The following is a 24,852-nucleotide window of genomic DNA, read 5'->3' as shown; positions in this document are numbered from 1 at the left end:
CATGAGGTTTTTATACATTTACCCTTTTTCTATAAAAAGTTTCACCACTTTCAGAGGGGCAAGAGGTGACAGTCTCTTGCTGCTCTTTCACAAAAGGTGTCATGTCACTCCTTGTCAAAGGGACTAGAGTGACACACTTCAAAATGTCACATTCTGGCATGATTTGAGTCCAGATTTTAATCCAATGAGATGGAAGGGTCTCTAAGCTTGTTTAGGTGTACAGTTAAAAATGAACATTTCACTGTCATTCTCATCTTCAAATAAAAGCTCGTGGAAGAGCTCAGTTTTCTCTTTTTATCAATTTGATAAATAGTTTACATATGGAAGAGGGTATATCTTGGCTACAAACATGGGCTATGAAGTTTGGGGTGGCATGGGACAATAATAAAAAGGTCTGTTGACAAAGGTAGATCCTCCCAATCTCCCCCCAGGAATAGGCCTTGGTGCAAAATGGCTACATGAATCTTCAAAGTAAATTTAGGATGAATATTGTGCTTGCAAGCTGAAGTTTCATGAACAAGAGATGGGAAAGGATATTGTTGGGATGTTTAAGAAGAATTTAAAGCAAGATACGTAAGCTCAGAAACCCCAAGGAGAAACCCAAGATAAACATATGAGCTCTAACCCTTGTCTTGAGTCATCCAATGCTCCTTCTTAACAAAAAGTCTATTGATGGTGTTGGTGGATAATGAAAAAAGGGAGAGGGATGTTAATGATAGGGAAGGGAGAGTGAAGATGAGATAGATGAGATCGACGTTTCCCCTAGACAACGCCATTTCCCCTATCCCCCAAAGTTTGTTTCCTCTTCTCAATGAAAGGCATCTTACATTAAATATATAAATAATTATAAGCCATGCATTTTGACACCCTTGTACATTCTTTTTGACTAATGAAAAATCTTCAACTTAGAAAAAAAATAACACACTATACTCACACACAATGCAATAAGCAAGCCCCCATCGATGTTATGCACTACTTTAAATGGGTTTAATAGCCTTGGATGGCTCTAACAATCATAGTTGAATGTATATGATGTTAACTAATTTAACCAACAAAACATGCCTTCGATAATGGTAACTAGACTTACACTCCATTTATTCTATTAAACAATCAAGTGAGACTTTAATAATTGTAACCAAATATACAAGTCATTGAACAAGTTAACCAACCTAACACAACTTTAATAACGATAACCAAAATGTACATGTTACTAATCAATTGACCATTGTGTCATGCCTCTAACATGTGGAATAGAACATAAATGTTGTTGATGGGGTTGACCTATCTAACATATCTCCCACATTTGTAGTCGAACATGCATGTTGATTCGGTTAATCTCCTAGATAATTTCAATCAAAAATACATATTAATATCCAACCTAACATGTCACTAATAGTGACAATGGAATGTGCATGTCAATGGCTAAGCTAATTGACCTTATATGTTGTTCATTGAGATGATTAACACATAGCTCACTAAGCTGACCAAGTTGACAAACCATTGGTTTTGTCATCGAACTAACATGCCCTTAATAGGCACAACTAAATGTACATGATGTTACACCAGTAAACCATCATGACATGCCTTTAACAGTAGTAACAAAGTGTGCAAGTTTTGGATTGGGAAAACCAAACTAATATACCTATGATAATCATAATTGACCATACATGTTTGTTGTGATCAACCCTTCAAGTTTTCCCTTGCTTCTATACAAAATTAAGCATTCCATGCAACTCTCAAAGTAACTTTGGTACATATACAAATTAAGTTTGTATTTACATGTTCGATTTGTGTTAAAGTGTTTCGTCTTTAAAGGTCACAAGATTCGATCCAATGGAAATTAAGGTATGTACACATCCATAGATTAAATATTTAAAGCATTGAATGGAGGGCATCCCTTGTCTCACAAACAACGGGGTCTCATATGTCAACTTGGCAGCTACCTGCATTATAACTTAATATTAAATAATATTCTTATTTTGACAATTAATATGAATGCTTCCTATATTTAATATATTGTTAAGGAGATTACCCCTTGACTAATTAGTGATGTATTTAATATTGGATGAGAGAGTTGTAAGGCTGAAAGTTGGCTATCACGGGTTAAGTTTGTTCTTTGTATTATGTCAATGCAAAATTAGATTTCACACCTCTCCAGGAATCAATCAAAATCATTTACACATACCAATCAAAGGTATTCAATAGATGGTTAAAGAAGTGGTTGGGAGGAGTTCACTGTCATATCCATCCAAGGGTTTCCAAAGTAGAGAAACAAGGGAATCAAGGGCATGTGTTTGATTTATGGGCTAACATTTGAAAGATTTCTATGAGGAGAGGAGTTGTGGGAGTCCTTATTATGAAAAGGCCCAGCACCTCTTCGTTTATTTCTTAAGGTATGCTTGAAATAAGTGATTATAGATATATGATACATATAATATGCAAACCACTCACAACACAACAATATTGAACATTTGCATGAGACATAACTTAATTTATTTTCAATATACTTTTGCTTTAAAAAAGGCAAGATATGCTACCATGATGTAATACAATGATTCACCAATATTGGGCACCAAACAAATGACTTGGACCACATATGTTATGTATGATGACTATCATCCACTATAAGCTATGATTATTAGCCACTCTGACACCCCTCATTTATGGTCACTCATTGAACATGCTCATGAAATTTGAGATCATTGGACATGGTTAACATGCTTTGGTTAACACAATCTAGTATGGTGTGAGGGCCTTGCCTACAATGTAAGCTTTCTAACACCCTTTACAACAGCATTGCTTCACAAAAGGCATTTGACATTGATTCATAATTTTGCCTTTGTATATGAGAAAGAAACTAAATGTTACTTCTCCCTTATCAAAGATAATGCTCTTGATTACAAATTGAACAATTTATCATGACATTGCCTTTCTCTCTTTGTGTGAACTTGCCCAATTAGCATCTAGGTACCTTGTGAGACAAAACTCAATGTATGTATTGTATTTGGTATTGTGTCAGTTATTCAATTTTTATGTGCTAATATTGTGTTTGGCCTTCCAATGCACGGTCAGTCTTGAATTAAAATTTTGACATGGAAAATCCCAATTTTACAATTTTGGCAATCAAAGGCACAATGTTGGGACAATATGTATCCATCTTGGTGGACAATGGGGCAAACAAAATTTTTATTGATGCACAGTTGGTGGAGTGTAGAGGCATTCATAGATTGATATATATCTTGATCAACATGGGCGAGAGAGGATTCCCATGCTTCACCTCAGTTGTCTTCATGATTGTTGGTTCGATATGTTGAGGATATGGTTGATGGTTTGATATTGAAGTGAAAATCTTTCCTTGACCCTTTAGCCAAAGAGGTGTGTCCTAAAGTATCTCCAATAATATCCTATGAAGAGTCATAACATTTAACGTGGAATTATGGCCCACCATGATCATCTAATAATTAATTAAAATAGCACTAAACCCCAATTTAGAGATTGGGTGAATCATATGGTGGGACTATGAAAATTTGAACCCTAAATAAATGACTTGAAAACCCCTTGATTTTCTACCTTGATGTCAATCATCTCCCAAATTTCTTGTTGGATACACAAGTCCTAGAAAACATGACAAGGAAGATGAGAGGGAGTTGACAAGGACATTAGGTTGTCCTAGAACATCATAAAGTGCATCCACATGGATGAACGTGGAATGGGAATTAAGGTTATAAGGTATATTAGAGTGTTAGACAAACAGGGTGCATCAAAATATCTTTGGAGTGTCCCAAAGAGAAATATACAATTCTTATCTCCTCTAAAATACAATATAAATTTATTGTGGTGATAATAACCACAAGATTCTTAGAACTAGTGGTATAGTGTTTGGTCATGAATGAATATGTGGAAAAGAAATCTAAAGCTTTCGACTCACTGGCATAAAATAGTTCATGGGGCTGAATCAAAATTTCAAGGGACATGTCAAGGATCTCTAGTAAAATGGGGTTAGTAGCCAAAGGATACCTTTCAAATAATTTAAGGAGAGTAGGGAATATTTAGAGGAGGCCAACTCAAGAAATCATAAGCAAGAAAAGGGGGAAATTATCTATCAAATATGGTTAGAGCAGGCATCAAAATCCCCATCCTTGAATGAAATTGTGGTTTACACAGGGCTCATGAGAGAATATGGGATGGAGGGTAGATTGGCATGGTCAGAAAATGAGAGAAGGGTTTTATCTACTAAAGGAATATGGGATGGAGGTTATGTCTAAGTTCAGGGAGGCCTTTAGCTTTTTTGACAAGGATGGAGGTGGATGTATAACAATAAAGGAGCTTGGGACAGTAATGCATTATTTGGGTCAAACCCCCAATGTATATTGGAAGTGGTCCAAATGTTTTATATTCAATAATCTAGTATGAAATACAATAAACCACAAAAGAGTAGTTCTAATCTGCCTGTAAATGGAACATATTAAATACACCATTCCAAATTGATTTTATTAATGAGAATCAAACAAATAGATGGTTCTCGGCATCCATCGGCTCCATACAGAGTAAACAACAACCAGGCCCACTCTATCCTTTACGACATAAATTGTCCCATGCTAAGATGAAGATGGAAAGATACATTTATTGATATTCTTAGGCAGAGCAAAAATATGAAGCCAATATACAGAGATGCTCTGAAGGACAGCTCGAACTAGAGTCAACTTGCCTCCTAGGGAGAGCCTCTTGTGTGCCCATGATAAAAGTATACAGTGGATTTTCTCTATAATTCAGCTCCAATCCTTAATTCCATAACAATTGGGTTGGAGCATAAATCTAAAATATTTAAAATATGCATCCAATGCAGTGGAGATAACACCAAAAATATGATAAATCTCCAATACCAATTCATCATCTGGGTAAGAATAAATCATATGAGATTTAATGTTATCCATAAGGAGTCCAAAGACCAATCAAAATAGGTCAATCTACCAAATAGTAACACGTCATCAACAAAAATCGAAGGAGTAACTGTGACTTTTCTACTTACACATGCAACCAAAATTACATTTAATCCATCTACCTCCACACTTGCAACCAAAACTACCGCCCTTGTGAATTTTGTGACTAATTCTTCGAAAATCCAATCTTTTATCCTCAATGTCTTCTTCTCGCAAAAGTTGTCATAGATATTATGAAGTAGGCATATTGTCTACCAATGAATATTCTGTAATTTGCCTCCACTATCCTTGTAGAAATTATGGTGTAGAGTTGCAACTACTCATGATGTTTCAATCAAAATCATAAGACACAAGCCTACTCTACTGCTCTCCGAAAGTTAATTCACAATTTACAACCAAAATTTCATACATGTAATAAGAAATAACACACATGCACACAAAATTTTTCCTAAGAAAAACAATATGCTAAAAACCCCAATGTTTGTTTGCATTAATATGATCAATGGAAATGTATTGCAATTTATCTTCTCAACTAAGTACAACCTACAAGTGAATAACCTATCTCTCTACTCACTGAGAAGCTCTAAGCCAGACTTAGTAAATTTCTACCTCTGCTTGAGCCCATATTTCCTTGCGTAATTCTTTGAGAAATTAGTTCCCTATTATTTAGGAATTTTTACAAAATGGATTGCCAAATTCCCAAGGTTGATCATCTGACTGTATGTAACACATGTACACTCAAGGCTAGTCTACAGTTGACGTTACACTGCCTTGGAATCTCCACCACGGCTGGGGAATTCGAATTCTACATGCATTAGCTATTTTGGGTTGATTGATTAGTTAACTGGATGATCACTGAGTTTGACTGAAGTCCCATTGCAAAATTGGCCTTCCACTAGATCCTCAAGTAGTTGGAACTAGTTTAACTGAAAATAACTTGAGATAACTGACTTTGATTGCTACAAATTAACAATCATACATGCTTAACTGAACTATAACTCCTCGAACTTGAATTTACTGTGTAAACCAGGTGACACAAGCCATGTCACACAAGTTAACTGCATCCAAGCTGTCTGTTGATGTGGAAATTAAAGTTTTCTCAATTTAATCAAGGAAAAATCAAATTGAGAATTTCTTGCTACATTTTTTAAGAATCCCTCTCTGCAAGAAAGGGATTATCAACCACCCCTATCCTACACCTAAGGAATTCAAGCTTCCCTCTTGACAAAGATTTTGTCAAAATGTTAACATCTTACTCCTCTATTAGAATGGAGTGTAGCAACATCATCTGCCTCTAGACACAGTCTTGTAAATGGTGATATTGGATATCTATATGCTTGGATTGATCATGAAATATAATATTCTCAAAGAGATTGATGCAACTCTAAATATCACAATTGGATCCATCATCTAACCAAATAGTCCAACAAGTATCTTTCTCATCCATATTGCCTCACATGTTTCTTGACTTGTAGCCACGTATTATGCTTCTGTCTAGCTGAGCACCACAGGTCTTTGCTTCCTATCGTACCAAGAAACAAACACAAACCCAACACTAAAAATTACACTTGATGTACTCTTTCATTCTAATGGACTTCGTACCCAACCTGCATCTATGAAGCCGCACAACTTCACTCCCTCTGCTCGTCTATACCATAGCCCAAACTGGGTAGTGCATGTGAGGTACCATAAAACATGCTTAGTTGCTTTCCAAAATAGTTTGGTTGACCTAACCATAGCATGTCTTAGCTCATTGACTGCACATCACATATCTGGTCATGTGTTCACAAGATACAAGAGTGGACCCACTAGCTGTCGATAAATGGTATCATCCACTTCACCTGAAGTGGCATCCTCCTTCCTCTAGTTGTTCGTTAGAGGTGTTTCCATGGGTTTACAACTCTCCATGCAGAATATCTACAGTATCTCATTTTCATATTTTCCTTGAGAGACAAATAATTACCCATCACCTTGTCATACTTCCAACCCGAGAAAGTGGTGCATGAGACGCATGTCCTTCATTTAAAATTCCCTTGCAAGGTCCTCCTTGCAAGATATGATCAACGTCTCATCACTAGTTAAAATAAAATTATCAACATATAAGACAATAATAAGAAATTTACCTTCTATCCATATGTGATGAGGTTTACATCTGGTTCAGTTATGGTGAAGCCCAAACCAGTGAGATAACTATTGATATTGGTGTACCAAGCACGAGGTGCTTGCTTGAGATCATACAGTGCTCACTTGAGTTTGCACACATGAGACTCATGATCAAATGTCCCAAAACCTTTCTGTTACTCTATGTACACCTCCTCCTTAGTAACCCCATTTAGAAATGTTGTTTTTACACCCATCTGGTGGATATTCTACCCCATATGTGTAGCAAGACGAAGAGTTGATCTAATGGATGAGTACCTTACTACAAGAGAAAATGTCTCCTCATAGTCAATTCCCTTAACTTGAGAGTACCCCTAGGCCACAAATCTGGCCTTATACTTCCCTATTCTTCCGTTTTTTGCCTGCTTCACCTTGAAGATCCATCTCAAACCCACTATTGATTTATATGTTCTTCTTGGGATCTTTTCCCAAACACGGTTCTTTGTAATGGATTCATATTCCTCCACCATTGCAACAACCCATACAAGTTTCTCTATTTATTCCTCAAAATATGATGGCTCAATCTCTATAAGCTCAGTCATAAGAGCCATGTCACCAGTGTACCTCTCAGGTGACTTCCTTTGCTTATGCAAATTTGAAGGATATCCCACATTCTCCCTTGCATCCTAAACAAATCTATCAACTTCCTTAGTTCTTTTTCTGTCTTCTCTGGAGGTTTTTCTTTAGTGAATGTCTCCACTCTTTGCTCCAAAATTTCTGGTTGCTCTACAACTTCTTGAGGTTCCTATTTTTGAGTAAAATCACATCTTTTCGTGGCATCTAAAGCTCCCTCTCAAGAGAGCACCACATAGATTTCTCCTCATCAAAATTTACATCCCTTCACATAACTATCATTATGAGTGATGGCAAGTACACATGTTAGTTGTGCGGAGTTTTTTCATAACCCACAAATACCCTAAATTTTTCTATTCACTAAAACTTCTTCCTTGATTCTTTGGAGACATGGCAGTAAATAGAGGCTCCAAAACTCTTGAAGTGCGACACATCTGGCTTTCTTCTCAAGAAAGCCTCCTCTGGTGTAATATCATGCCAAGAATCCGATGAGAACTTCAATTCTGCAAACAAACTATTGTATTGCATGCCTCAACCCACAAATGTAGAGGTAGGCCTTGGTCATGCAACATCACCCTTGTTGCTCCCAAAATGCTATGGATATTTCTCTCAACCACCCCAGTCTGATGTGGGTTGTGGGGTGTTGTCAACTCTCATCGAATGCCTTATTTCATACATAAATTTTTAAATTCATTCAACACATACTCACCTCCATTATTGCTCCAAAGAGCCTTCACCTTCCTGTTGGTTTCTTTCTCAAATAGTGCCTTGAATTCTATGTCCCATCTTTCTTCCGCATGAAGAGATCCAACACTTATGTGAAAAGTCATCAATAAAAAGGACAAAATATTTGTGTCGGGCAGTGGAGGCTATAAAGAAAGGTCCACAAACATCAAAGTGGATCCTTTCTTGGACTGCATGCGCTTTGTTGTCCCAATCATGAAATTCGGATTTTATGTACTTCCCCAAGGTACATCCTTTGCATACATCCTGCTGCTCAAGTGCTCCTTTAGGGAGGATAGTGGATATTTTTTGTATACTATTTGAGGTGCCATGATGTAAATGGCCAAGGCTTATGTGCTAAAGTTCACCTACATCATGGCCCTGCACTTTCTCTTCCTTAGTTTTTAATGCACCATAATCTTCCACATCTAACTTATATAGATTCTTCACACAAACCTCGATCTTCTTCACCTGCCTCGTTGCTATGTGTCTCAGGAATGCTTTTCCTTTGTTGAAGATCATGTCATAACCATGGTCTTCCAAAACTACAACTGAGATGAGATTTTTCTTTAGGCCTACCACAAACATGACATCCTTGAGCCTGAGAGGCGAGCCTGACTCCCTTTGGAAGTTGACTGTACCAATACTGGTCACGTTGTACCTTTCGTCATCCCCTAGCTTGATGTACATATGGAGATCTTTCTCCTCCAAGTCACTGAAAAGTCTCTACACCCTGTCATGTGGAACAATGCACCTGAGTCCTAGTAACACACACTCCCCATCACTATGTTGGACATGCATGCAAAAAGGGTAAAGTCAAGGTCAAACTATGAATCCAAGGCTTCATCCACTACTCCTCCTAAGGTCTTCTCACTTGCCTCTTTCTGTGGGCACTTCATGGCATAGTGCTCATATTCGTGACAATGGAAGGATTTAATTTTTGACAAATCTTTCTTCTTTCTCCCTTGGTTGGATTCTGGTTTGGTTTGAGACTTCATCCCATTTTCCCTCCTTTCCCTTTCCAACCAATGCAAATTTTTCTTCATCCTTGCCCTTGGATGAGGTCCCATCTCTAGTATTCTGCCTTATTTCCTCTTGTACCAAATCATACCATAAGTGTTCCCAATTCGATAGTTTCTCCCTCCCATTCACTTAATCTTGATAGGTATGCCAACTCTTGGGATGGTCCAGAAGGGATATTCTTACCAAGTCATCCTTTGAAAGAATAACACTAGCTATTGCAAGCTCATCATGAATTTGTGTGAACCTCATCAGATATTGCAGGGTAAAGTCATTCTTCTACATCTTGATATTTCAAAGTTTATCCTTGAGCACCAACTTTTTGTGGTCACTACTATTCTAGAACAAATTTGTGAGTGCCTACCACATTCCATAAGGATTTGCTTTCCCATGGAGATTGCTCACAATGTGGTCTCGTAGTCCCTCCAATATTATTATCCACACCTTCGCTACAACTTTCTTCCACTGAGCAAGGTTTTGGACATCAGATTCTGCTGGTTTTGTAACATCTCTCTTGATGTATTCTATCAATCCATTGTCATCGAATACCTCCTCCATGCGGTCCTTGTAGTCAATGAAATTAGAGTTGCCTTCCATGGAATACTCTAGCCTCAGCCCGTTGAAGGTCATATTTTCAGTTCTTAAGAGATCTTGCTACACTGAACTGCAAATTCGAACCTCATGAGAAACAAATTCAAAATTCATGTTCTATTGTGAATCCTACTATGATACGATGTAGAAATTATGGTGTAAATTTGCAACTCATCATGAAGTTTTTTCAAAATCATAAGACACAAACCTACTCTACTACTCTATGAAAGTTAATTCACAATTTAGAACAAAAAATTCAGACATGCAATAAGAAATAAAATACATGCACATAATAATTTTCATGGGGAAAGAAATCTTGTAATAACTCCAATGCCTTCTTGCATCAATCTTATGAATATAGATGTATTACAATTGATTTACTCAACCATGCATAACCCGTAAGTGAATAACCTATCCCTCTGCTCACTAAGAAGCTCAAACCCAAACTTTGTTAATTCCTACCTCTGCTTGAGCCCCTATTTCCTTATGCAATTCCTTGAGAAATTAGGCCCCTATTATTTAGGTTTTTTTCAAAATGGATTGCATAATTCCTAAGGTTGATCATGTGAATGCATGCAACACTTGTACGCTCAAGACTAGTCTACAACTAATATTACACTGCCTTGGAATCTCCACCATAACTGGGGAACTCGAATTGTTTGCATGAACTATCAATTTTGGGATGATTGATCACTTAACTAGATGATCACTGCATTTGACTGAAGTCTCACTGCACAACTAGCCTTCCACTAGTTCCTCCAATAGTTATACCTAGTTTAACTAAAAACAACTTGAGATAACTGATTTTGATTGTTACAAATTAGAAATCACACATGCTTAACTGAACTCTAACTCCTCCAACTCGAATTGATTGAGTAAAATGGGTGACACAAACCATGTCATACAAGATAATTGCATCCAAGTTGTCTGCTGATGTGGAAATTCAAATTTTCTCAATTTAATCAAGGCAAAATCAAATTGAGAATTTCTTGCCACATTTTTCAACAATCCTTCAAGTGAATCTAATCCATGTTGCCAATCTAGCACAACAATTTTCTAATAACAACAACCAATGTATATAAGTAGCATTCAAAATAAATAAAACAGTAAAAAAACACATATTAAAACACAATCGATGGAGACCCTCAAAAGTACTCCAACTATGTTACCACCCATTAATGTTCTGCGAAAGCGCCTCCATCGCTTCTCTCATGACACACACCTCTACTTTCAGCCTCCATCACCCTAAATCTCATTAGTTGTTGTCAACCTCCATCACTCTACTTCCCGAAGAAACCATCAATAGTATAAAGACGAACCCCTAATCCTTTACCCTTTTTACTAGTGCATCATATCGAAAATTTTCAGACAAAAGATTTATTGTCTTAAAAATTTGTCTTAAAATTCCCCTACCTGTAGTAGTCTAGAATGCAACGACATACTTTAGGAAATTGGTTCACTAAATTATTGCCTAAGGTAAAAGAAGGTTTTAATATGTAAAAACCTATCCTACATGGTGCATTTTGATCAACCTAGTAATACATGACTAGGTGATCATTTTTTGGGAGATAACAGATTGTTTCCCAACATAAGAGTTTGAGGAGCACATCGTATGATGGAAGGAATGAAGTTGAAGGGGATGAAACCTACCTGTGAGATAAAAGTTTCCTTTATTGATGAGTACAAGATATCAATAAGGTGGGGGAGATATACCCATACGTACCAGATAACCAAGTACAAATCATAATGGTGTGCCTAACAATCTAGGTCTAAGGTACATAGTACATGATACATGATATGCTGGCATTAATGGGGCAAAAAATGATACAATGAGATAATGATCCCCATATACATAATTTCCTCGAATACAATGGCCAGGATTTATACAATTAAGTATGGTGATTTGAGGACACGAGACATAATTCCCCCACGTTGGTGTGGTGAAGGGGTGGGGGGGGGGGATCACAACCAAAGAAGCCCTGATGAATAGGAGAGGTATTTAAATACCTCAATGGACCATTTTGAATAGAGGTTCATCTTGTGAGATATGCAATCAGTAGAAATAAAGCCATTCAAATAAAAATAACTTCTTCTAAGGCTAGATCATAATTTTCTGACATCTAGGTATGTGAGGGGCTACCTGAAGGGACATCCCCTCATGAGGTCTAGAACATCTCACACACACCTCAGAAAATCTAGGAAAATATGCTAGATCATTAAACCACCAAGTGTATGTTTCTTGATCATGTGACAATGAGTTGAATTTGAGCATGCGAGAAAAAACCAAGTAAAAGGGAAATAATGATTCACTTTGCTTGATTAGAGGATCCAAAAAAGGATGAAAGATGAAACCAAGGTACACCATCCTCTAAACTACTCTCCTGGAATAAATGTGTTGATGTTAACAAAAGCAGGCCCACCAAAGTTTAGGCAATTACGAATCCTCAACAAAAGCATAAGGATCATAGTATTATGGCTAATAACGACTAACACCAGGGATGATAATTGGAAGATATGGGGACTCATGGAGTTATGATTTACCTTGTCAGAGCATAACATGCAAGGTTGACCTTGTAGTGACTGACACAATTCCATAAGGGATGGTCAATTACTCAGACGAAGGATTTTCAAAGGCACATGAGGATAGATGGAGGTCAAATATAAGAAAAATGAGATAAATGCAACACATAGATGGATAATATATTGTAACAGGACTCAATGGGACTTTGAACAGACTCCATAGATGTAGGGTTGACTCATCTCTAATGCTTTGAAGAAAGGTGACTATAAGATGCTTCCACATGGGAAAGGCCCACAACGCGCCATAATAGAATGAGTAAATAGTGATTACTCGTGATAGAACTCGACTCATAATTCAAAAGATTCAAAGGAAAAGTGGTACGAGAGTACATGTGACTCATATTAAGAGATTTGATTTAATGCGCCAAAGTGAGACATCATGGAAAAAATGGATCTGTGGCGAAGTTTCAAATTACGAGAAACATGGAGACCCATTGTAGATATTGGTAAGAGAATTCCAACATTGCTGACGGTTTGTCAAACCGAGCTACCATTTACTCCTAATGGCCAACAAAAACTAGAGTTTTTCCTATAAAAGGGCTTCTTGCTCCCAATTCCTATTCATTTGTACATTGATTTGTTGGAGAATTTAGAGAAGAGTAAGAGGTACTAAATCTTGGTGAGCTCGTAGTAGAGTCGTTGGATTTCAAATCTATGACTGAGTAGGTGGCTTTACTTGTCTAGAAATGGCCTTCATGTCTCTTGAAAGGATGGTTTCTCATGAAGAATTAAGGAAAGAAGGTTGTCCATTTAATTTATGAAAAAGAGACATTATGTATGGAAAAGATACAAGTGAAAAGAGGTTTATTTTTAGAATAGACAATATCTCCTATCTCTCTCTCATCCCAATCCCAAATCAATAAGGAATATTGTTTAAATTTAATGCGCCAAGCTACATTTTTCACACATAGTTAGGATTCTTAAGAAAATTACCCAAAAGGTAACACAATTCTTGTTATTGTTAGACCTATGCATTAGGGATTTCTCTAACATCCACTTTAACAAGCAGCTTTCCATGTGCTCAATATTCTCAATACAAATAACATACTTTGTGGTGTTGATGAGTAATTTCTATTAAGTTTCTACTTTTATGGATCTTGGGGAATTCCTAAACATAAACTTCTTAGACTAAATAAGAAGCGATCGATTTGTAATATTCTTTTCTTTGTGGATATGGTTAAAGTGGATGGAATCTACCCATGGTATTTACCGTGGTAGTTGCCCATGGCATTGACCCATGGTATTTGCCTTTGTTTTTCGAGTGAAAACAATAAAATAAAGTCTCTAGAGATTCAATGAAGCATATAAAAGGGTATAGGAGCCTAACAATGTAATCATCGAGAGTTATTTGTCTATTTTTATTTTGTTGAGAGCTTGTCAAGTCAAGTTCTAGTTGATTCCAAGGACGAAAACCCCATGGGAGTAATTTCTCTAGTGGATCCATCGAGGATCTAAGATTGTGCTTCAGCATCTTTAATTTCTCTGTTGATTGGAAGCCATACATGCGAAGGCACGAGCTTTAGTAGTGCTTTTGTGGGCATGTAATTCTTTTTATATTTATTTACATAAATAAGAGGCTACATTCTCAGATCTTTATTATGTTCTGTGTTTTTACTGCATGAATTTTATTAGAACACCTACAATGTACCAGAAATGATTAAAATTTTGATGATTGGGAAACTACAGTGGTATCAGAGTTGTGCATCCCGCCAGCTTGAGGGTTTTATTGGAAAATTCAAAATTATTTGCAGGGTTATTTGGAGGTTTCATGCAGGGAACTTTGGTGGAATTTATGTTCACCCTAGCCAACATTTTCGTCTTCAATGGTATTTCGTATCATCCTAGTTGGTTCTATTTTTCAGTTGATTGGAAGGAGAATTTTCTACATTATTTTGAGTGTTATTATTTTATTGCAAACAAAAGAGAAAACATTACTTTGCCAAATTTTTAGATTAGAACTGGGTCTGCTTTACCATATTTATCCATTCAAGTTTATGGGGTCAAGATCGAACCCCTATTAGATTTGAGGGTCTCTTTTCAATTGTATTGCAAGGCTGTGAGATTTGTTGTAGGAAGTACTACCATCTTGACTATAATTTGATTACAGGTGTATAGAAATCCAATGGAAGAGTTCATCTCCTTCTAGTGGGTCAAACACCAAGGGTTCAAAGGCTAAATTCTAAGCACAAGTATCATATTGGATTATATCCGTTTCATTTCAAGGTCAATGGTATGAATATATTTTTGTAATATATATTGGAAAGAGGCTGGATCATTTAAATCTAAGGAGGAGACCCTGCCTTTCGATGCCATTTTTAACTTGCTCATAGATCTAAAGTGTCTCCTTGAAATAATTGTGGATTGGTTTCATTGGAGGTAAAAGAGGTCAAATTGCAAGGGTTGGAAGGTCGAGTTTCTAAACTTGATCCCAAGGAAGAATATAAATTGTTTAATCAAATTCATCCTAGGATTGAGGTTGAACCCATAGCCAAATTTTAAGATTGGGAGGCGACATTTATTTTCCAAAGACTGAGGGTTTCAAGGGTCCTTGCTCCACGCATTTTCTAGAATTCTTTCTCTTGTAGTGTTTTCTTCTCAAAGATGTACGAAAAGAACCCACTTAAGACTGTGAATGATAAACAGTATCAATAATATAAATGGTTGCTAAAAATTGTAGATCTGCAACAAATGATAGAAACAAAACTTGCGAAAGTCCTAATCTATGCCACAATCATAGTTAAACAACAAAAAGAAACAGTAATAACTCAAATAATCCAATGGAAACTATATATACAAAAATTAGATTTTATTATAACACCTGTAAAGGGAACAAATAAATGTTACCTGTCCCCCTCTATGGGATGGGTTCTTGGCTATCCTCAAATGTCTTCATCTTCCTTAGAGTCTCTCTCCTCTATAATGTGAAAACCCAACAAATAAAATGTTTGAGCTTAATGGGAACTCAAATGGCAGAGAAATGAAGTGCATCAACGAAAATAATCAGAGTTACAGTAGTGAGTGCAATAATGAAAATAGTCAAAACTGAATAGTGAATGGAAAACCCTTCTATTTATAACAAAATATTGAGTTATCCTTGAATAATGAGCAATAATAAAATATTATTAACCCCATTCTTGGAATAACCACTTGGAATATTTTATTGTATTTGGTTAGGAGGGAAAAAATATTTAAACTTTTATTTAGAAATAATAAATAAATAAATGATTTATTTATCATTTCAACAAATTGGTTAAGGAACAATAAAGAAATAATGATTTATTTAATTATTCCCAAGCGATTTTTCAAATTTGATAAGAGATAATAATTAATTATTCCTAGAGAAAAATAAGATAATTAATAATTTATCGGTTGATTTTTCATAATTGGGTCAAGTATGACAAGGAATAATAATTGAACAATGGTTTAATTAATCATTCCTAGAAGAAAATCAAATAAATAGTGATTTATTTAATTATTCTGCATGATTTTAATTATAAATTACTTAACAAACGTTGTTTATTAAGTAATTTTTCACAGTGAAAGAAATTTTACTATTGTAAAATTCGCTTTGCATGGTGTAGTTTGGTCCATCTAGTAAATTAGGCTAGATGATCAATATTTTGGTGATAACAGATTTCCTCCCAACGTATGAGTGTTAGGTGGAAAACATATGACCGAACTGTGTTGTAAAGACATAATCACTACACAACAAAGTGGAGAGAGAGAGAGAGAGAGAAAGAGAGACCAATACAACTGAAGAAGGAGGATAGGGACAGAGGGGGCAAGACCAATGCAAGTCACCTTTTATGTTGTGGTACCAGACCTCAATGAGGCGGGGAAGGCATACATATACTCGTCGAGATAACTTATTACAAAAATAATGGTGTGCTGAGAAACATCAAATTGAGCAATGAAGTACATGCTGAATGGTACATAACATGTTGGCCTAACTGAGTCAGAAAATAATACAAAATGTCCCATATATATAGTGTACCAGAAAAAAATATGAGCCAGGATTGAATATAATATGAACTGATTACATGAGATGTAATGACCCTTCCCTCAAAAAATGGGTTGGAGGGAGGGTAGAACAATCGAAGAAGCCCTGTTGAATAAGGAAGGGATCTACAAAACTAAATGGATCATCTGAAGGAGATGTCCATGCTATGAACACTGTGATTGGTAGGAACCGAACCCATTATATTTGCGGAACTGCATCTAAGGCTGTAGCATAATAGGAATGCATCCGAGCATGTGGGGGGCTACCTGAAGGGCCACCCCCTCATGAGGTCTCAAACATCTCACGCACACCTAGGAATCACTAGTACAATTTTCTGCATCACTAGACCATCGAGTGTATGGATCACGAATATGAAACAACCAAGTCAAAGGGCAATAATGAGTCCCTCTAGTCGATCTAGAGTACCGAACAAGAATGGAAGCTGGAACCAAGATACACCACCCTCTAGGTCGTTCTTATGGAATAAATGAGCTGATGTTGACAGAATAGGGCCCACGATAGGTGAGGCAATGAGGATCATCAACTAAGGTATGAGGGAAAATAGTAATGTGACTAATGGACTGACGCTAGGTATAATGGAAAATGAGGGATTGAGGGACAAATAGATGACTTCCCTTGTTAGAGAATAAAGTGCATGGTTGACCTAGGAGCGACTGACTCAACTCCAGATGGGATGCGGACAGTATGACTGGAGGCCAAAATGGGCAAGACGGGATGAACGGTATCAAAATGTGGATGGAATACTATGATATGATATAATGGGATACGAAACAAACTCCATGGATGCAAGGGTGACTCATCACGGATGCCCTGAACAAGGGTGACCCGATGACTCTACCACATAGAATAGGCTTGGTGGGCACCATGAGAAAATGAGTAAATGATGGTTACGCATGATGAAAATTTACACGTGAGATGAAAAGTTCCAAGGGAAGGTGGTCCCCAAATTACAAGTGTTGCATATGAAGAAATATGATTTTGAGAGGTGATGAAGTGACCCTTCTTGGAAAAATGGCTTCCTAGTGAAGTTTCAAATCATCCAAAACTAAGAAAGACTCCTTATAGTACTCAATGAGAGATTTCCAATGATTTTGATGGTTCGTCAAGCTGAGCTACCGTTTTGTCAAAGCAAGTGACAGAAAAATTGTGGATTTTTCTATGAAAGGACATTTTCCCTCCAATTGGAATTCATTTTTTCAGTGAGTTGTGGTAAATTTGGAGAGGAGGAAAAGGCCCTAAATCTTGTGGAGATCATAGCAGACAAACCAGCCATCAAAATCAGAATCTGTGACTTTTAGGTAGGTGGCCTTACTCATCTCTTCAATTTCAATTATTTATTTCATGATTTTTGGCTCCTAGCAGCTCCCTGGGAGACCCTTGCTCCACTTCACGGTCTAATCACACTTTTTGTGCCTAGAAGTGCAATTTAGATCATAGGAAACAGGTGAAAACCTATGAGCTCACACTTTTTGGGCATAAAACTGTGATTTGGGGCTGAAAATAGGGGTGGTTTGCTCACTTAGTGGGGGTTGTAGATTGATTACTGTAGACCAGTGTTTTCTTCTCTCAATTGACAAGACATGTGGTGTTTTGCAGGCATGGCATAGCTAAAAATCAACTGGTGTGAGTGAGACTTAGATACCCTCCGATTCGAGATTCAGATGGATTAAGGGGTTCAAGGGGCAATGGCTCGATATGGGGTTCTCAAGTTGGTAGAGGACCCATTGATGAGGGCAGGTGAGCCTTGCTATTGAGAATTGTGGGATATTAGGATCCAGACCATGAGGTATTTGTCATGCAGGGGCACAATATTGAGCTCACATTACAGGATATTTATTTCTTCATTGAAATCCCTCCCCTAAGAGTGGTGGGGGATATCCATCTAGTGTTCCCTTGTGGGAGGAACATTACAGAGTTTGTGGAGCACCATTGTCCACAGGATGTGTATGTGAAGGGCACGACTATCCCGATTGGTGATTTAGATAGGCTATAGACACAGGTTGTTTCTGCAGCTATGCTACGGGTCTTGGGCAGCCATGCATTCCACCACATCACTAATGAGCAGATGACGCTGGTTGAGAGTGTTTTGGCTAGTACCTACTGTGGGTGGGCCGAGATGATGCTGTCGTCGGTGAAACGATAGTTAAGTCTATGCAGGTGAGCCATGACTATGCTTTTTGTACAGTACTATGCACATTCTTCTTTGAGAAAATACCCACCATCCTTCCTCATGTATAGATCTGATATGGGGGCCCACAGGAGCCCAGGATCTGCCACTGGGGTCAGCTATTACGGAGAGGAGGATGGGGAGTCAGACAGGTGTTCCAACCCGTATTTTTTGCACATTGGGATTAGATACCCCTTTAGATTGACGATTATCCTTATGGTGGGATGAACTATCACGGAGATCCTGACTTGCCACTTTCGCTCAGGCAAGCATGGGGACCAAATGGTAATTGTTAAGTTGCTATTTTTAAGGTGCATTTCATATTTTTATCACATGTATATGGTACTAAATATAAAATATGTAGTATTCAGACATAGAACCTGTAAAATAGGCAAGAAATGTAGGACGAGCCCCAGTGCCTATGGCTGCAGATTAGGGAACATTGCCATCTTGTCAGGGTCCAGAGGATAGTGTGCTACTCGCTTATCTACACCGTAGATGTGCGGTACTCTTGACCAGAGTTTTTGAGCATGGATGGCATGAGCTAGATGATCGATACATATATGGGTGTAACAACCTTCCCTTAGAGTGGCGAGGTATCATGCGGTGCATGGCAATGGCTAGTCATGCAGTACATGATCTACGTGCAAGTGGGGCAGAGCCTTTGGTGCGTGATACTTCGGATAGTGACTAGATATGGGGTCATGTGGGTCCCTTTGATTTTGATTTTTGTAACATGTTATGGGCATGTCGGATGTATTTAGAGCTATGGGCTCCGAACACTTATATGATACAAAATATGATTATGCGTTTTTATAGCACGATGATGGTTCGCCATGTGTTTTGTTTATGGTTGTCTTTTGTGGTATACATGTGATAAATGCCAATCTAAATTTTATTTGCAATGGTATCTACATAGTTATTTTGGGCTCTAGGAACTTGACTAAAAGTAATGGTTTCAAATTCACATACCAACATCTTAACACGCATATTTTCTAAATATGACTTGGTTATGCACATGATACACACCATTCAATTGCATGACAAGTAGCAAGGAATATAAATGAACATGAAGATGAAGGATGCGATGAGAAATGGAATCAACTAAAGAACCTATCGCTGCATCATATTCGTCTTGGTTATTGGTGGTAGATCCAATGCACACCTCTTTCGAAAGGACTAATGTATGGAAGGGGGTAAAAATGGCCCAGGCTGTCGAGGCTATATTCTTGGAGAAGCGACTTGCACCATCAACATGACCGATATATGGTGTGGATGATGGATCCATCTGAAAGGTGCAAAAGATGATAGATGAGATGATGCATACTACCTAACTTCATGACAAAAATAAGGACATGCAAATCAAAGAGATAAGCTATGAGAAAAATATCTTTAGGTAGATTGCATTGGGATTATTAGGAAGGAAATGGCCTTTAGAATCCTCCAAAAAATATTCCCCCTTGCCTAAGTGCAAAGGTAATTAGGGGTAGACTTAGCTTCCATGTTGTCTTCATCAAAATGGAAGATGAGCGGACGAGAGGAATATTGACTACATCATGCGGCGCAGTACCTAGTGCATCAACCTGAGAAAGAAGGTTCACATACGCATAATTTGGAATGGTAGATGACGAGATAGTAGCTGAAGGATCTATGTATGTTGAGACCTGGGATTCTGTTGAAATAGGTTGAATAGAAGCGCGCTCAGAAACCTCAGAAAGGATTTCCTATTAGGAACTCAAGGATGACGACAGGTAAAGGATATGGCCCATGGTGTCCATCATCTCAACATCTAGGGAAGCGATCACGATGGTGGGACAGGATTCCCCCTATTCTGGTTTAATATTGGTACCAAAATCCACAGTAGGAGGAGAAGGTGATCAATTATGAGCGGTCTCATATTCGTGAAGTGCCTTAATGAAATCCCAAAATTCATTGAGATGAGGGCAACAATGGGAGTAGTCACCATGATGATCACACAGGGCACAAGGGTGATTTTTGCTTAACATTCTAAGTTTCTTGGGTGGACCCGGTAAGTTAACATGGACTTTAGGGATATTTGACTCAGGGAATGTTTCATGAACCAAAGGTTTGAGATGAGGAAGCTCAGGACAATTATTGGTTGTGTGCCCCACAACTTTACACAAAGCGCACAAAGGTGACGACTTTGGGGCCTTGGGGACTAGAGGAGGTTGGGGAGCCTTGTCCTCAGGTTCTTTCCTCTTAGCTTTTCCTCCCTGTCTAGATGCTTTCACAACAGGAGTGGGTTTATCTTGAGGTTGTAATGGAACTAAAGTAGTGGTAGGGGCTGTAGGGACCAGTTGAACCAGGGTCAGAGCATGATAAGGTCTTTGCTGACCAGGAAGAATGCTTGCAGGAGGATCAATGTACCATACAGGGATCCCTAAATTCATGTTAGGAAGGAAAAATAAAGCCATGATAGGTACATAAAATATTGTGGGGGGGTAGGGGGGAAATGAGAAAGGTATCTAGCCTGCAAGGTAATGTCTCGGTGGAACAACAATTGGATGGTTGAGACCTAGAGGAATAGTTCCCGGGGGAAGATAGGAGAGGCACCCACAAATGGAGGAGGTTCTGTGGGGTGGATCTGGATGGCCCGACTGGGATGGTAACTGCACGGTGTGGATGAGCTCGTTGTGGATCGAATGTACCAGATTGCTTGAGGACAACTCGTGATGCTGAAAGATTTAGGCTCTAATATGAGACGGGGAGGACCAGGGAAAGAACCCAACAATGAGGAATCTTTATAGACTCTCAGTGAAACACCAGTGAGAGGAGTTGAAGACTTCTTATCTAACACTGATGAGAGCATGGACTCAGGGGATGTAACGGATGTCCGCTCATAGTATGTCAACTGATCTATGATAATGATCTTCCCTTCATGGGGGAAGCACATCTTGCGGAAAACCGTAGATGCGACAGCTAACATGGCATATGTGTAACTACTACCCAAGTGAATGTTGTAATCTAAAGGGGCATCAATAACCGCAATATCTACATGGACAGTCTTGCCCGCAATGGTCACTGGATAGTTGCGGTACATGTTAAGAGGCTAGGAGGAGTGTCCGTCCCAAGCATGCAAAGTGATGGTGGAGGGGGACAACTCAGGTGACTAAATTTTTTTCCAAATTTTAGCAGACATCACATAGGTGGATGCACCATCATCAGTAATGCATCGAGAGATGATGACATTACAGACTGGGACTAGTACCTAGAAAGAAACGAAGCAAGGCAATGGGGGATGTTCTAATGTATCAATTGGCAAGACAATGAAATGATCGTCAGAAGGATCTACTATGCCCAAAGAAGTTATTAAAGCTTTCTTTTGAGATGGGCATGACTGGAGTACATCCAGCATTGACATGGCAGCAGGTGACTGTGCCAAGTCATCTACTATACTGCATGTATGGGCAACTCATTTAGAAGCTATCTTATGGTGTAATGGTCCCTATGGGATCTTGGGAATTTCCTCATCTTTAGGTTGAGGGTTCTGTAATGGAACATTTGACGTCGTAAGAGGCTTAGTAGAAGATTTTGCTTTGGACTCAGTGGCAGACGAAGTTGATGGCTTATCATATTGATGTGATCGAGTTTACAATTTGATACTAGAGGGTTTAACCTCATCAGAGCTCATCATGAGGATTTGGTAGTCACGAGGACCAGAAGGTTGGGGAGGGTGGGCTGCTTGACCTGGGTGAGGTTGAGAAGAAACAAATACTTGTTGAGGGAAAGGATTTGTAAGCACTGTCGGTTGAGATGGTGCAGGATTCTGAGGCAATTGTTGGCCTCTAGAAGCTGCTTGAGCTTCCCACATTCGGCGCATCTAGGGTAAGATAATACACTCATGTGTATAATGGCCATGTACACCACAACATGCACAAGGCTTGTTCGTACGAATAGCCTTGTTTTGCTTGGGTTAGCTTCCCTGTTGCTAGTTGTTGGTGTTAGGCTAGTTCCCCTGGGATTCACTAGGTTGATTACCTTGATTACCCTGGTTACCCTTGTTACCGTTGTTTCCCTTTCCCTTATTATTTTTCTTCAAATTTTTGGGATTGGTTGCACTCTGTTGTGTAAACTCTTGACGCTAAGGGCGCAGTAGCTGCGGGGGCTAAGGATGCATGGGAGGCCATGGTGTTAATGCTTGAGGGGCTGGAGTGCTTGACTATTCATAAGGAGGAGCAATGGTTTGGTAGATAGGATGGGGCCCTGAAAACATGTTGCCAGTAGGAGGGGCATAAGTGTTGGAGGAACTGGTGCCCCCCTGTGGATGGCCATAACTTTGCTGAGTATATGGAGAAGGATGTGAAATGGTTCCAACAATATCGTCGGCAACGCGAGATTCCCCCGGTGCATTGGAACCTCCAGGACAGGGAAGGTTTGGAATGATGGTATAGATAGAACCAGATTGCACATAAATCAGGTCATATCTCAGAGCAGTTTGGAGAGCTTCTTCCTCAGTCTAAGGAAAATGGGACGTGACATCTTTTGCAATGGTTGCTAAAAGGCTCCTGAGAAACCAATCTAGATAGACACGGTCTTCGAAGTGCGGGGCATGAAATTTGCTCCTCCTTCTACACCACTCTTTATCATGGTCAGAAAGGCGAGTGGCAGAGGACTGACGAAATGAGGTCAATATCCTTTTACCAGTGTCGTATCAGAGAGGTAGCTAGAAATATGAGAGGAACAATTTAGCAAGCGTCACGATAATGGAATGAAATGTGGTGGGCTAGTCTAAATACCATTTTGTAACATCTTTAGTGAGCGTGCATTGAGCTAAAAAGTGTGATTTCTGATCCTTGATTCCCCATCAGAAAATCTCATAAAAACTACCATCTCTGTAGCAACTCGTTCCTGTGACCTGCGGAAAAGACCAGAAAACTTGAAGAAGTTAGAAATTTGACATATCTAGGGTTAGAAAGCTAGTAAATAACATTAAGAGTTAGAACAAATAAGAAACCCTAACCTAAAAACTGCAGGTCACCCAAGTTTCTCGATCTGAAGTAAAAAACCAATGGAGTTGCCAATTTTGTTGTAGTGTTTTCGTCTCAAAGATGTACAAAAAGAACCCACTTAAGACTGCGGATGACAAACAGTCTAAATAATATAAATGGCTACTAAACATTGTAGATTTGCAGCAAATGATAGAAACAAAACCGAGCAAAGTCTTGACCTATGACACAATCATAGTTAAACAGCAAAAAGAAACAGTAATAACTCCAATCATCCAATGGAAACCAGATATACAAAGAATATATTTTATTAAAACACCTGTGAAGGTAACAAATAAATTTTACCATTCCCCCTCTATGGGATGGGTTCTTATCTATCCTAAAATGTCTTCAGCTTGTGTGGAGTCTCTCTCCTCTGTAATGTGAAAACCCAACAAATAAAATGTTTGGGCTTAATGGGAACTCAAATGGCAGAGAAAATAATAAGAGTTACAACAATAAGTGCAACAACAAAAATAATCAAAAGTGAATAATGAATGGAAAACCCCTCTATTTGTAACAAAATATTGATTTATCCTCAAATAATGAGCAACAATAAAATATTATTAACCCCATTCTTGGAATAACCACTTGGAATATTTTATGATATTTGATTAGGAGGGAAAACGTATTTAAACTTTTATTTAGAAATAATATATAAATAAATGATTTATTTATCATCTCAAGAAATTGGTTAAGGAATAATAAATAAATAATGATTTATTTAATTATTCCTAAGGGATTTAGTCAAATTTGACAAGGAATAACAATTAATTAGTGATTAATTAATTATTCCTAGAGAAAAATAAGATAATTAATAATTTATCTTTTGATTTTTCATAATTGGGTCAAATATGACAAGGAATAATAATTGAACAATAGTTTAATTAATTATTCCTAGAAGAAAATAAAATAAATAGTGATTTATTTAATTATTCTTCATGGGTTTAATTATAAATTACTTAACAAAGGTGGTTTATTAAGTAATTTCTCATAATGAAAGAAATTTTACTATGGTAAAATTGAATTTACATGGTGTACTTTGATCCATCTAGTAAATTAGGCTAGATG

At 38.0% G+C, this 24,852-nt stretch overlaps 1 pseudogene; it reads right to left on the bottom strand.

Annotated features, from left to right (window-relative positions):
* The window catches only part of LOC149213155 (polygalacturonate 4-alpha-galacturonosyltransferase-like), a 31,087-nt pseudogene extending 9,251 nt beyond the window's left edge, over positions 1-21,836 (bottom strand).
* Positions 21,837-24,852: the final 3,016 nt, after the last annotated feature.

This window comes from Pinus tabuliformis, chromosome 1_1, assembly GCF_031772625.1.
Source record: "Pinus tabuliformis cultivar Carrire ecotype Pingquan chromosome 1_1, CPIR1, whole genome shotgun sequence".
NCBI lineage: Eukaryota > Viridiplantae > Streptophyta > Pinopsida > Pinales > Pinaceae > Pinus > Pinus tabuliformis.
This window is presented reverse-complemented; position numbering and strand designations above follow the sequence as displayed.